The 15,121-nt window shown below is 35.1% G+C and overlaps 1 protein-coding gene across 2 annotated transcripts in view; it reads left to right on the top strand.

Moving 5' to 3' along the window:
- Positions 1-15,121, top strand: part of LOC106467456 (solute carrier organic anion transporter family member 3A1-like) — a 159,373-nt gene that overhangs the window by 24,327 nt on the left and 119,925 nt on the right. The window contains exon 1 of one of the 2 annotated variants that reach the window (XM_022395651.1): positions 10,652-10,841. The exons of the other annotated variant lie outside the window; for it this stretch is intronic. The gene's annotated coding sequence lies outside the window, so the exon portion shown is untranslated. Of the gene's footprint in view, positions 1-10,651; positions 10,842-15,121 lie in introns of those variants that run through there. 2 annotated transcript variants of the gene reach the window in all.

Here is a 15,121-nt window from a genome sequence, read left to right on the forward strand (position 1 = left end):
GGAGAATTAGATCTGTCCTTGGGACGAACAATTACACGTAACACAAAATTTCAAGGCCATAATCTTGCTCCCCCACCTCTAGTGAAGGTTATCGATTTAACTTATGACCGTAAATGTATACTTTGTGCCGAGGTCAGAGAGCAGTTTTAAGTTCAAATTTTGTCGCCCTCTTCTTGCCAGAATATAAATTTCACAACATATCACGTGTTGTAACTCACAATTCTCTGGAGACGGCGATAAATAGATCCTGTTTGGTTTTGTTTTTCGAAACGTGCTTCAAAATCAAATTTCAGCTTATCTTTTAAACAATATTATAACATATATCTATATAGATTTAAACTCTACAGGGGAGATGCATCAAGTGTTTTCAACTTACATTCCTGCACCTCCCTTCACACCCACCCCCCACAGTAGCTAAGGTCAAACATGAGAGCTTATAACGCTAAAAATAAGGATTTCGATCCCTGGGGGGTGAGCACATTTCCAATAGTCCATTATATAAAAAAACACACACACACACATATAAAAAAATTATATTCGTGACCAAACACTGTTAGTTCACAAATGTACTTGTACTGATGATAAAAATTATTATAAAATTATTTAAAACCTCAATTTATAGCCCCTAGCATCACATTATTATTATTATTTTCTAAACAATTACAAAACCTGCCAATCAGGAAATCTGTGGATCGTAGAAATTTGTCTCCAATTAAAACTTAACATTCTTGAGAGGCTGTCCTTGAAAAACTGAAAACATTATCTAGTCCGTGCAGATCAAGAAATGTGTTATTTGTAATAGCATTTTAGGCCTAGAGTAGATAAACACGATAATTAGGAAGGCGTTAGAGACTCAAATCTATACTATGTAATCCCCTCACGCATCTGTTTTACAGTCGTTATTTGATATTTAATTGGCTCTCTCACTTTTTTTATTCATTAATATTAATACATTGACTAGTACTCAAAGGTGGAGTAATGTTTCTTGATGGTTGGAAAACACTTGGAATAAAGAAACTCTTACTCTAAGAGACTCGACGCCCAGAGCGCAAACGTAGTGTTGGCCAATTTTTTTACAAGAGGAAATTATTGTAAGTTATCGTTACACTTATATAATTGTAAGGGTAAAGAATATCGTATGTTTCTACACCGGGATTTCTGTTTTTTAATTTTATTCAAGCTACACAGTTTGGGAGCCAGGCTACCTTTTGATGGCAGTTTCATTCTTAAACTAACATTTGTGAAATCAATCTGAAAGTTTAATAATAAACGTTATTTTAGAATAGTTTGAATTTTTTGCAGTTCTCGAATATTTACATTGTGCGATAAATGCATCCTCACTTACGTAATGGAAAGTATTAAAAAATGGGCTTGTTCTTAGCCATTAAGTACCATATTTGAATAACAATTCGCATTTCAAAATACGCAAAAGGTTTGTTTGTTTGAAGTTAAGCAAAAAGCTACACAATGGGCTATCTGTGCTCTGCTCACCACGAGTATTGAAAGCCGGTTTCTAGCGTCGTAAGTCCGCAGACATACCGCTGTCCTACTTGGAGGTGAGGGGGGGGGGCACTGGAAAGGTAGAATATCATTCTAGGAGTTACTTGACTAAATTTTATAGGTTACACAACTGAAGTCCTTTCTAACTCCTCCAAGAATACCATTTCTAACTCCTCTAACAAAGTTCTTTTTAATTAATCTAACAAAGACCTTTCTAACTCATCTAATAAAACCCTTTCTAACTCATCTAACAAAACCCTTTCTAGCTTCATCTAACAAAGCCCCTTCTAGATCATCTAACAAAATCCTTTCTAACTCTTCTAAGAAAACCCTTTCTAGCTCCTCTAACAAAGCCCTTTCTAACTCATCAAACAATACCCTTTCTAACTCATCAAACAACACCCCTTTCTAACTCATCAAACAACACCCTCTCTAACTCATCTAACAAAGCCCCTTATAACTCCTTTGATAAAGCCTTCTAACTCATCAAATAAAACCCTTTCTAACTCATCTAACAAAACCCCTTCTATTCCATCTAACAAAATACTTTCTAACTCTTCTAAGAAAGTCCTTTCTAACTCATCTAACAAAACCCTTTCTAGCTCCTCTAACAAAACCCTTTCTAACTCATCAAACAAAACCCTCTCTAACTCATCTAACAAAGCCCCTTATAACTCCTTTGTTAAAGTCCTTTCTAATTCATCTAACAAAGCCCTTTCTAACTCCTCTAATAAAGCCCTTCTAACTCATCTAATAAAACTCTTTCTAACTCATCTAATAAATACCTTTCTAACTCCTCTAATAAAGCCCTTTCTAACTCCTCTAATAAATACCTTTCTAATTCATCTAACAAAGCCCTTTTAACTCATCTAATAAAGCCCTTTCTAACTCATCTAATAAATACCTTTCTAATTCATCTAACAAAGCCCTTTTAACTCATCTAATAAAGCCCTTTCTAACTCATCTAATAAATACCTTTCTAACTAGATAAATCTTAAGTAGCTTTGCGCGAAATTTTAAAAACACAAAAACAATCCTTTTTTTTAGTTTGTTTCGTATTTCGCGTAAAGTTATTCGAGGGCCATCTGTGCTAACCGTCCCTAATTTAGTAGTGATAGACTAGAGAGAAGCCAGCGAATCATCACCGTCCACCGCCAACTCTTGGGCTACTATTTTACCAACGAATAGTGGGATTGACCGTCATATTATATAGCATCCACGGCTGAAAGGGCGAGCATGTTTTGGTGGGACGGAGATTCGAACCCGCGACCCACAAGTTATGAGTCGAGTACTTTAATCACAAGGCCATGCCAGGCCTAAAATCCTCTTTTAATGAAGAGATAGAACCTAAGACATGTACAGATAATCTTTCATTGAACATTTTTGAGTGATCGTAAAATGTTAGATAGTTAACATTGTTGTATCTCTTACGATGTCCCCTCCCCCTCTCCCAATGACTCAGCGATAAGACTGAAGACTTACGATGCTAAATACCTGGTTTCGGTATCAGTTGTGGGCACAGTACAGATAGTTTATTGTATAGCTTTATGCTTAACTACGAACAAACTAACAATCTGACAACTTTTCTTTCTATTAGCGCCATCTGTTGAATGTTTAGAGATTTTGGAGTAATATAAAATCATCTAAACATAATGTGGTTTAATATTTATTTGAACGTCGCAACGTTAACAAGCTGGACATGTTAACATTAAATATTGCAGAAAGTAAGTCTTACCGTGTTATTATTAATATGTTTATAACACGATAAATATTCCAACAATATACCAAAAACCTTACAAGCTACAAAACAATAACAACAACAACTGTGAATGAGAAAAAGGAATAATTTGAAAATGTTTTATTTCTATGGAATAACATTACATTAGCGTTGCAGTTATATTGAATTTAATTATAGTGTTTTGATGCTTGGAACAAATGTTCATAATGATGTAATTGTGTTTATAATGATGTTTATATCTTATTGTGACTTGTTCAGTTTCTCCATTTACCTTTGCCTTATGGAGAAACTGAACAAGTACACACGATATAAAAGTACTGAAACTTACCCTTGCCTTATTTCAGTACTTTTATATCGTGTGACTTGTTCAGTTTCTCCACATACCCTTACCTTATTTCAGTACGTTTATATCGTGTGTACTTGTTCAGTTTCTCCACTTACCCTTGCCTTATTTCAGTACTTTTATATCGTGTGTACTTGTTCAGTTCCTTCGCTTACCCTTAGCTTATTTCAGTACGTTTGTATCTGGGAACTTGTTCAGTTCCTTTATTTACCCTTGCCTTATTTCGTTAACTTTGTTATGCGATGCATACAGAGCTGCTAGGGTGTTAACTTAGATTTGAGCTGAAAGAATACAACAATGAGACCTTAGCTTAGGTTTCAAGGAAGTAATCCTATAAGTCGCATTAAACTTGTGTACAATCAGTACTCAACTGTAAAGCATGCGTCACTGACCGTCTTTCAGGTAACATTCATAAGATAGAAAAATTGATGTTGATTCTACATTGTTCGTAGTATATAAGGGTATTTATCTCTATCTCAAAAACAACAACACATTATCTTGAGTTGTTGCTGAATGGATGACTGAGCACGCTAGTGAGCCAGAGTGTGACAAAAACGAGGCTAATAATTCAGTTGGTTGGCTTCCTGTTTATGAGAAGGATGTATAAGAGCAGCTGGAGAAGCGTTGAATAGCACATGTTCTTGCCACACAATGAGATTCGTATAGACTATTGTGAAGCTACAACTCCAAAAAAAAATACCATATTTATTATACAGAAACAGGGAAATATCTTCCATCACACAGCACGATGTTTAAAACCGCCCGAAAAGAAACTTTAAATAAATGTTGAAATAACTTCGTTTATTTTCGAGCAATTAGTGAATTTTGAATTTTTGTGGCATGTTGTTTATTATACCTTTTTTAATTAAATAAATTACCTTTATTTTTCTGAAACTATATAGTTTAGGAACTTCAGAAATTACAAGAAATTACTTTAAGAATTATTGAGAAGCTCAACATGTTTTATAAAAAAATTCGGGAATATAAGTAAATTAAATATATATTACTATAATCCTCAAATAAATGTAATCCACACAAAACAGTATGTTAAGGATCATAACGTTTATTATAGTTAATCTAACAAAAAGAAAAAAGCTTAATTTTTTAATGTTCTTATTCACGTAAATGTCATTTGATAGAAGAATTTAATTATCAGACTTCCAATTTTAATGCTACAACAATTAAGTTTACGTACACAAAAGATACAGTTTTATGATGTTTAGATTTTATGAGTTCTAGTCCGAACGAAAATGCAGAAAAATTACTAAATCTTAGATGACAGGTTGGAGACATGATTTTTGGCTGGTTAAAAGATTATCCAAATATTCAATATTTCATATGACGTTTATTTGTAAATCACATCTCAGAATTTATGGATAAGTATCTCGAGATGGATTTGTTTTTTAAATAATAATTATCACGAAAATCAGGATTAGGCTAGCACCAGCGCCATCTGCTGACTTTTTGGTAAGTTGAAATGATAAATATATTTCACAAAATAGATTATCTTGATGCTTAATTTGTGTTTGTGTGTGTGGTATTAGAAATAAAAAGCTATAGTTTCACACATTTAATTTCTGGGGTCACTGTTGTGTATCTGACAGTTGTCTTTTATTTTTTCTTTGAAATATTTTTTCCGACAAATATTTTTATAGTTGAATAATTACGTTTAGTTCTTGAAAGAGTCTCTTAAAGAATTGGCTTTGCAGAAAAAACAAATGCTGGTCTAATTTTATTAGTTTCACTTCGCTGTGGCTGGAGGGCCGTCGTACAATGTCTAATTTAATAAATCCTGTTCTTGAGCAGGATACCTCTATATTATTTGATTTAAACCCAAACCAAAAATGTCTTTGACGTCATTCAGTATCTGCATCACCAATCTTCTGGATTTCAAATGTTTTACGAGCATACCTATCTATGAATATGGAAAAATCAAGCGAAAGATAGAGAACTTAGAAAATGGTCAATTTGATCGCTAGATGTCGCACTTATTTTCACCTGTTCATTGTGACTAGAAACGGTGGAGCCTGAAAGTTGAATCCTTTTATCTAATTAAGGAACTGTCAGATGGTATAGTATAGCTTTACGACGTCATAAAGATTTAGTGCATTTAAATGCTACTAGGTGGTTAATTATTTCACTTTAGTAATCGTGTTTTACTTTAGAGTAATAATACACTACTATAGTCTTGTTAGGATATTGATACTTTATTTATGCGCCAATCAAACCTTCGTCAGTTATTTACAGTTTGCTTGTGCTCACATATTAACAGTACAACCTAAATTTTGTTAATTAAGATCTCTGTTTTTGTTGCCCTAATAAGTCATGTCTGTATTTGCAGCCTTTGTTTACCGTGTGTACACTCGCAAGGTGTATATTTTATATGTATATAACTCACGTAAATTTCTCTTCGGGGGGGGGGGGGGGCTTAAATCAAAAAGTTACGGCAATGTCGTCTTGTCTAGTTTATGTATTCTGTAAAGAAGCCATTGGGAAGTGGGTTTATCGGACCTTGTCATCGTCCCCAACCCCCCAAATTAAAATAACATAAGTTTTTTGATAGTCTTCGTGCACTCTTACCACAAAAATTATTAAGAAAATTACCTGCTGGTATATAAAATGACCTACTGTTTATAAAATTCCTGTAGTTGATAAGATGACCTACTGTTTATAAAATTACCTGCTAGTTGATAAAATGACCTACTGTTTATAAAATTACCTGCTAGTTGATAAAATGACCTACTGTTTATAAAATTACCTGCTAGTTTATAAAATGACCTACTGTTTATAAAAATTACCTGCTAGTTTATAAGTCTACAAGACGCTTTTGGATATTATAAATTTTAATGGGAACAACAAAGTCCATTAGTATAGTGCTTTAGACTCATAGTTAGAAAGTTGCGAGTTCGAGGTTTGCTCGTTCCATGTTGTTGTGTCCTTGAGCAAAACAGTTGACCTGAACTGTTTCAATCTACCCAGGTGTATAATGGATGCCAGCGGGTACCTGGGGGTGAACCTGCGATGGGCTGGCATCCCGTCCAGGGGTTATGTGCCACCATTCTCATCCTCGTGTGCCATTGAAACTGGAGTTCAGCACCGGTCCCTATGTGCCGTCTAGACATGGGATGGATTTGACTTAAACGGGCCAACTTATCAGCCAACTTGTCAATTTATAAATAGTAGTGACATTTATTAACTAAGTATGCAACATATAAATTGCCCGTACAGTTTAGCTTAAGTTACACAGTCGGCGCCATATGTATAGTTGTTCAACATCAGTTAAACAACAACACAATGCTCTTTGATGAAGACATTTTCAAACAACTTTTTATAAAAGTAAAAAACAAAACAAAAAACATCACGACCAGTTTCGGCCTAAATGAGGCGTCCGTTAAGGTATTACGTCTTTCATTGTTGAATTTATTATTATTATTTTGTCAAAATATGTTTATGAATTCAAGAGATTTAACCAACAATACTTTCGTTGTTTGTAGTTAAGCCCAAAGCTACACAGTGGGCTATATGTACTTTGCCCACCACGGGTATCGAAATCCGGTTTCGAGCGAGGTAAGTTCGTAGAGACCAACAATACAAGAAAGATAAAAGAAATATCACAGCTCGCTGGATGGAACACTTATTTTTGACATTTTTCAAACGTGCCTAGTAACTTCTGTTAATCTTTAAAAAATATGGCTATATTAATTGCTAGAAAGTAGGGGCGTACCCAACACTACACAGTGGAGTTGGGAGATCTGTGTAAGAAAAGTAAACCTAGTCTTTTACATAAAGAATTCAAGTGATTTACTTGAAAGTAAAAAAAAATCAGAAGATAATGAACCTGTTAGACATTTCAGAATATCGGGGGGTGGTTGTTCAACCCCCATCCCTAACTCGCACCCCGGATACCCCCCTATTGAGTTAGAAGCCACGTGAATATATTATTTAGTTTTTTTTTCTTATTTAATATAATAAAGTTTATTAATTTTATACAAAAAGTCATTTGAAAATAGTTGTTCGACTTACTACAGTGATTGTATATTTTTTTTAATTTACTGGTGATATAACAGTTGTGAAAAGAATAAAAGTTTCTTCAATGTCTGAACCTCTCGATAACTGTTGAAACAAAAAATATATTTTGTATATTATATAATTGGGTTTGAGTTTGTAGTAAACTGTAATTGCAATATTATAAAATACTTTTTACTATTAGTAACGAAGATTTTCACCGAAGCAATTAATTTGATGCTTATCGTAATAAATGTTGTACTAGCCATTTCAGGAAATGCTTTGATAAGCGACTCCGATGAAATTAAAGGCCAAAGATTATACGGTTAGTTTTTCTTTAACCAAGCAAATCGCGAATTTGGAATTAGAACGTAGTTATTAATTAGGTACTTTTGATGAATCAGTTTCTCAGACATTGTATTGTTAGTTACAAACTGTAGTGCATGAATACCATCAAATTCAAAGTTAGAATTATGGTCTTTTCAGGATCAAAGTGTTTGAAAGAGTCATGTTAGTTGATACACTCTCGTACAGTTTTATTGACTAGTTAGCGAGCTGGATTTATGAAGTCTGTTCCCTGTCGTTTTGCCACATATATAATCACCCTACTTGTAATCCAGAAGTCCACATTCAGTTCATAGACAATGATTTGCAATTCCTAATGGTTTTGCTGTGCACATATCGTCATTACGTTAATCTTGTTCAAAAGAGCCTGGCTATACTAAAATAAACTGTCTTAGGGTTTACCACGCTTTGTTTTAAGCAAACAGCACTGTGTAAAAACAATAAGCCAAATTTAAATGATCGCCAGAACAGTGAATCAGCAATTGATTAAAAATCTGAAAACAGAAATGGAGTACCGTCTTCCCAGGGTGGGCAGTGCATACAAGATGTGTCCAAACAGCTGTGAACTCTCATTATAACATGAAAATGCATTCGCATGTGATTTTACAGTCTCTTGTTACACTTGCTTGTTTTTTTATGAACAATACTTCACTGAAAAGCTGCTAACTGAAGTTTACCATTGTTACCACCAACGGTGTCTGTTTCGAGAAGGCCCGGCATGGCCAGGTGGTTAGGGCGCTCGACTTGCAATCTGCGGGTCGCGGGTTTGAATCCCCGTCACACCAAACATGCTCGCCCTTTCAGCCGTGGGGGTATTATAATGTGACGGTCAATCCCACTATTCGTTGGTAAAATAGTAGCCTAAGAGTTGGCGGTGGGTGGTGATGACTAGCTGCCTTCCCTCTAGTCTTACACTGCTAAATTAGGGACGGCTAGCGCAGATAGCCCTCGTGTAGCTTTGCGCGAAATTCATAACAAACAAACTATTTGGAGAATACTTTTACGCGATTCTGTACTGGTTACCTTCCGGCAAAATAAAGTCTATGATGAAACGTTTACAAATATTTCTCGTGTTAAAACTACAGTCCGCAACTTACTAAAATGTGAGGATTATATGATTCATCCTGTAAACAAATTACTTTGTATGGGTATCTGTTAGGGAACTGTAAATAACGAGTCTTTCTATTAAAAGCTAAGTTAACCCTATTTACCAACATACCCTTAGTCCCAATAATGGGCCGAGACCAATGAAAGAGGCGTCATTTCCGGATTTTTCTTAGGCTCTAGCGAAGCAGATAATATACATAAATATCTATGTAGAAGGACCTCTCTTAAGAGGGAAACAGCCTGGTTAATGAAATAATTTGATAGCGTGCATTATCTAAGCCGTTACCCATTTAAACTTTTTAAGTTCATTTCCGATATGATACACAGTGTTTGCAGTGTTGACGTAGAATTAAATCTAATGAACTTGTTAAAGTTTAAAGGGCTAGTCTTGATCGTAAATACATATAGGGTTTATGCGTGGCCCAGTATTTAGCGTGTCCAGACTGTGAATCCAAGAGTTCACGGTTCGCGGTCTGTTTCCCACCCAAAACTCGTTCCATTACTTGAGGCCATTGATGCGCCATAATAGTGACTGTAAATTCTTATTGTTCGGTAAGATAAGAGTAGCTGAAGAGATGGCGGTGGGTGCTATCTATCTATAAGCTCAGAATTGGGGATGTCTATATGCAGATAGCCCTTGTGTAGTTTTGTGGGAAATTCTGAAAGGAAGAAACGTATGTAATTAGAAGAATAAAATCGCACCTACAGTTTCGACAAGCACGTGGATGCTGAAATTTCATGGTTTCCAAAAGTTATTTACCTCACCGTTAAATCTCTTCTTTGTGAGCCTGTGTGTAGTGCTTATTCACTATTCACATAAGCATGGCCAGATGGTTAGAACGCTCGACTCGCAATCTGCAGGTCGCGGGTTCGAATCCCCGTCCCACCAAACATGCTCGTCTTTTCAGCCGTGGGGGCGTTATAATGTGGCGATTAATTCCACTATTCGTTGGTAAAAGAGTAGCCTAAGAGTTGGCGGTAGGTGGTGATGACTAAGCTACCTTCCTTCTAGTCTTGCACTGCTAAATTAGGGACGGCTAGCGCAGATAGCCCTCGTGTAGCTTTGCGCGAAATTCAAAACAAACAAATACATACGCACGTACACACTAATCTGAAGTTGTTAGAAATTAAAAAGAATTTGGAGCAATAACTTTTGGACCATCCTCTATAAAGTACTTTCTCGCTGTCTTATAAATATTTATGGATAAACTTCAAGGTGATAAACAATGAAAAAAGCGGATGAATACCTAACACACATGTTTCCATACGTGCACATGAATATGCAACAGGCAGATAACTGTTTACATGAATCAAATTAGATACTTCTCAACACGTAGTTAAATTACCGAATATTTTATTTGACTTAAAATATAATGTGTAAAGGAGATTTACTAAAACGCTACATGAATGAATTTAGTTTCCCGCAATATGTTATGCCTTCTTCTTTTTTTATATATCAGTAGTGTATCAGGACTGTCTTTTTTTCTTCTTCTTTGGAATGGTGCGAACTGTCTTTCTGTTTATGTGTACAGTGTAAAGGAGGAAAGCAAGCTTTCATTGATGAAAGGGCTTTAAACACGGTCCGCGTCGACGTCATTCACTCGGACCTACTGGCCTACTCCCATATACGCTGCAGAATACAAGGGCAAGATGTTGAATAGAAGCGTCCCTGCACGTGACTGATGGATGATGACACAAATTATGGATTTGAGAGCTGTGATTTTAGGTTTCTGAGCAACAAAGATCATTATTAGACCTTTGTGACGTCACTCATAACATGGAGAAGTACGTCAAGCAGTCGAGGTTAGTGCAAGTGTATAGATATGACACTGAAATCAAACGATTTTTGAGACTAAAAACAGTATCGTACAGTAAAATATTTCATTGTCTTTGATTATACACAATGGAATATATGTTTATGAAATCAGTTGAAACATTCAATTCTACAGCACATAAAGAACGCACACTGTTATTTCTTTGTCGGTGAAAGATAATTGAAGGGGGAAAATATAAAGCCTTTAAAAAATGTTTTGTACGTGTATGTGCGTGTTGTACGCAGCGTTATCGTCCTCGCTTCCTGAAGTCTAAAGCAAGCACGCTAGTTGGTGAATCTGCCTGAGCCCCAGGAAAGAAACAGGCAGAGCAGAAAGGGGAGAGGGATAAAAGTAGAAACACACCCAAATGTTAGAAAAAAAAAGTTAAGTAAAACCGAGTTTAGAAATACGGTTCTTGAAACCATTACTATTCTGTATACTTGAAAGAAAGAAACAAACAACATAGAACAATAAGTTGAACGACTTATAACGTTGTCCAAACTGTTTTGTTGATTTTGTAATTGAAGAAAAAAAGAAGTAAAATGGTAAAGTATATGAAGATCATAATAAATGCCAATTAACTAGATGTAGCAATAAAACACCTAAAAAAAGTGTAAGTTTTCGTGTGATCGAACAGAGTTGATAAGTTCGATAACTTTCTTGATTTTCTATTTTTTATTAAATTTATTATTAGATGTCACACTACAGGGGATTTCTTCTACATTCGATTTGTATGTGTGTTTCTTTTTTCTAGATCCAAATGAACTGTGTATTTATGTAAATATGTTTATCTGTTCTTTATTCAACCGAATGACAGTATAGAGATCCACATTCTTCGAAGTACGTGAATTTATCGAACTGTTATCACATTCCCTATATTTAACGATCTTCATCATAGTCATCCCCTCCCCCACATCAACACCTTGGAGAGTTAGCAGTAAGGTTACGGATTTCCAATGCTAAAATCCAGGGTTCGATTCCCCATGGTGATAAGAGCTCAGATTGTCCATTGTGTGGCTTTGAGCTGAAAACAATCAAACAACACAAGACAGTGGTAGCAGATTGTGGTTTTTTCTTTAAGATAATTTGGTTGACATAAAGATTTGTGACTGATGAAAGGGTCGTAGTGACTGTATTAAACGCGTTTCTAACACTCGAAATAATTAATGTTTAAATCACCTCTTAATGTAAGTTTTCTTCAGATGATCTACTGAGCTGTAGAAAGTAAAATATATCTGTCCAAAATCATCGTTTAATCATATGATATGAAATCAATAGTAATCTGTTTTTTATTTTCACCAGTTGTTTGGTTCAACTGAGACTAAACTTTTTTCTTATTTTTTTTTCACGGAACTGAATTACATTGATTAGTAGAATCCTTATTTCTTCCTCCTCAGGAAATATCAAAGACCGAATATTAGCCCACCCTATTTTTAAACCATCAGGAAGCTTTATAGAAATAGTGTGGAGAAACTCGAATGAATCATAACAACATACTGACTTCATAACTGCATGCCACCCACTAAATCTAAGCCCGTTACGTATCTATCTGTAAATATATATATAGAAAGAAGCAACTAAATGGCAAAGCCTGAACATTTTTCTCGTGTGAACATTCTGTGATTTTCAGTAACTCTAACATAAACACGATATTTTAACGTTTAACACATTAGTTCGACTGAACGTTGGCCACTTTACTGTTTGTTTGTTTGTTAAGTACACAGCTAAACAATAAGTTATCCGTGCTGTGCGCACCACGTGCATCGAAACCCAATTTTTAGCGTTATAGGCCTTCAGACTTGTCGCTGAACCACTAGGAGTGGTTACTTTATAATCTGGTGTTTTTATCTTTCCATATTCAACTTGACTAGTAGCTTGCGATCAAAGTACTGATTGGAGAACATATAAATCTAATTATGCTTTTTTTAACGATAACTAATTACATAAACATTCAGGAAAAATCGTTAGTGTTATCTCCAAGTGGAAGTTCCGTAATGTTAGCATAATGTATGAGCTACATGTAAATCTTGCATGATTTGTATTTTTATGTCTGACACCCAAAGATGTCCCCCTCATATTGTAGCAGTACTAATACTTTTATTTCTCAATAACTTACCCTCACGTGGCGTGCTCCAGCTACAGAAACTGTTCCCCACTTTTGAAAACAAAGTTACGTCACTAAACGCTTCATCTTCACAAGGAATATACTAATAATTCTGGGGGTGGCAGAAATGTACATGCGTTATTCCATACTTCAAAAACGAATGGCGTCGATTTTCAAGCAAAATAAATCACATTTTATACCGATACATTCATGTTTTTATATTTTTATTTTAGCGCCCACTAGTGGCAATTATGTGTATATGCAGATAGCTGAGCTCTGGTGTCGATTAAACCCAATGTTCAAATTTCATGATACAAGAGTCGTCATTTCTTTTTGATTTGAACAGTACAGGATTGATTATACGTTTTATATCTTTCTTATATCTATCTTATTCTTAGTCGTTCTGCAAGGGATATTTCTCTCCAATTTGTGGGCAGATATCTGATCCTACCGCTTAACATTTCAGAAGTATTTACTTGTTTATTTATGCTTAAAATTTCAAAGATTTTATTTTCATCACTTCATAAATGAAACCTGTTGCATTTCTTTTTGCTGTCATTGTGCCTAATGGTCGCCTCCTAGTGATTTAACGGTAAGGCTATAGGTTTACGTCTCAAAAAATTAGGGTTCGATACCTACGCCGGGCAGAAAACAGATAGCCCATGGTGCAACGTTACTTAACCAAACCAAAGCCTAATGGTGAATCATTTAAATACAATAACAAAGCTATTATGTCAGATTAACACAAATATTATGCCTACTTAAAATGGATATTATATCAGCGTAACGTAGATATAATGCAAACTTAGCACAAATATTGTGTTAAAATTGAGGAAAAAGAAAACAAATAACTAATTTATTACTACCATGGTTTTGCCTGTAAAAACATCTTCAGGTACAGTTTGCAAGCTGTTGTTGTCTGTACGGCGAAACCATGGTATAATAAATGAAATACTTGAGAAACTTAGTGTACTCCAATCATGAGATACAATAGTCTATACCAATCATGAGATACAATAGTCTATACCAATCATGAGATATAGGTGTATACTCCAATCATGAGATACAGGTGTATACTCCAATCATCAGATACAGGTGTATACTCCAATCATGAGATACAGGTGTATACTCCAATCATCAGATACAGGTGTATACTCCAATCATCAGATACAGGTGTATACTCCAATCATCAGATACAGGTGTGTACTCCAATCATCAGATACAGGTGTATACTCCAATCATGAGATACAGGTGTATACTCCAATCATGAGATACAATAGTCTATACCAGTCATGAGATACAATAGTCTATACCAATCATGAGATACAGGTGTATACTCCAATCATGAGATACAGGTGTATACTCCAATCATCAGATACAGGTGTATACTCCAATCATGAGATACAGGTGTATACTCCAATCATGAGATACAATAGTCTATACCAGTCATGAGATACAATAGTCTATACCAATCATGAGATACAGGTGTATACTCCAATCATGAGATACAATAGTCTATACCAATCATGAGATACAATAGTCTATACCAATCATGAGATACAATAGTCTATACCAATCATGAAATACAATAGTCTATACCAGTCATGAGATACAGTAATCTACACTGATCATGAGATACAGTAGTTTACTTCAATCATCAGATACAGTAGTTTGCTCCAATCTTGAGATACGGTAGTTTGCTCTAATAATCAGATACAGTAGTTTATTCCAATCATAATATACAGTAGTTTGCTCCAATCTTGAGATACGGTAGTTTGCTCCAATCTTGAGATACGGTAGTTTGCTCTAATAATCAGATGCAGTAGTTTGCTCCAATCATCAAATACAGTAGTTTGCTCCAGTCATGAGGTTATGATTTACAGTGCCTAGTCTGGCGTAGTTCGGAATAGTTTCGATGTGTCAGTAAGCGATATAAAACAACAAAGTTATACATTGTCATATTTCTCTCTTATTATTGAGTTATCTGTGATTAGTGGTGATGAAATAGGAAATTATTTGCTTATGTATTCCATACCTTTGATCGTAAAATCCTCAGATAAAGATTATTTATCACGGTAAATGATAATGGAATACATATAATATATATTCGATGACGAGGAACCCACTTTGAGACTAATAATGGCTGGAGACGGCTTAAATGGGTA

Source organism: Limulus polyphemus, unplaced genomic scaffold (genome assembly GCF_000517525.1).
Source record: "Limulus polyphemus unplaced genomic scaffold, Limulus_polyphemus-2.1.2 Scaffold2620, whole genome shotgun sequence".
Taxonomy (NCBI): Eukaryota; Metazoa; Arthropoda; class Merostomata; order Xiphosura; family Limulidae; genus Limulus; species Limulus polyphemus.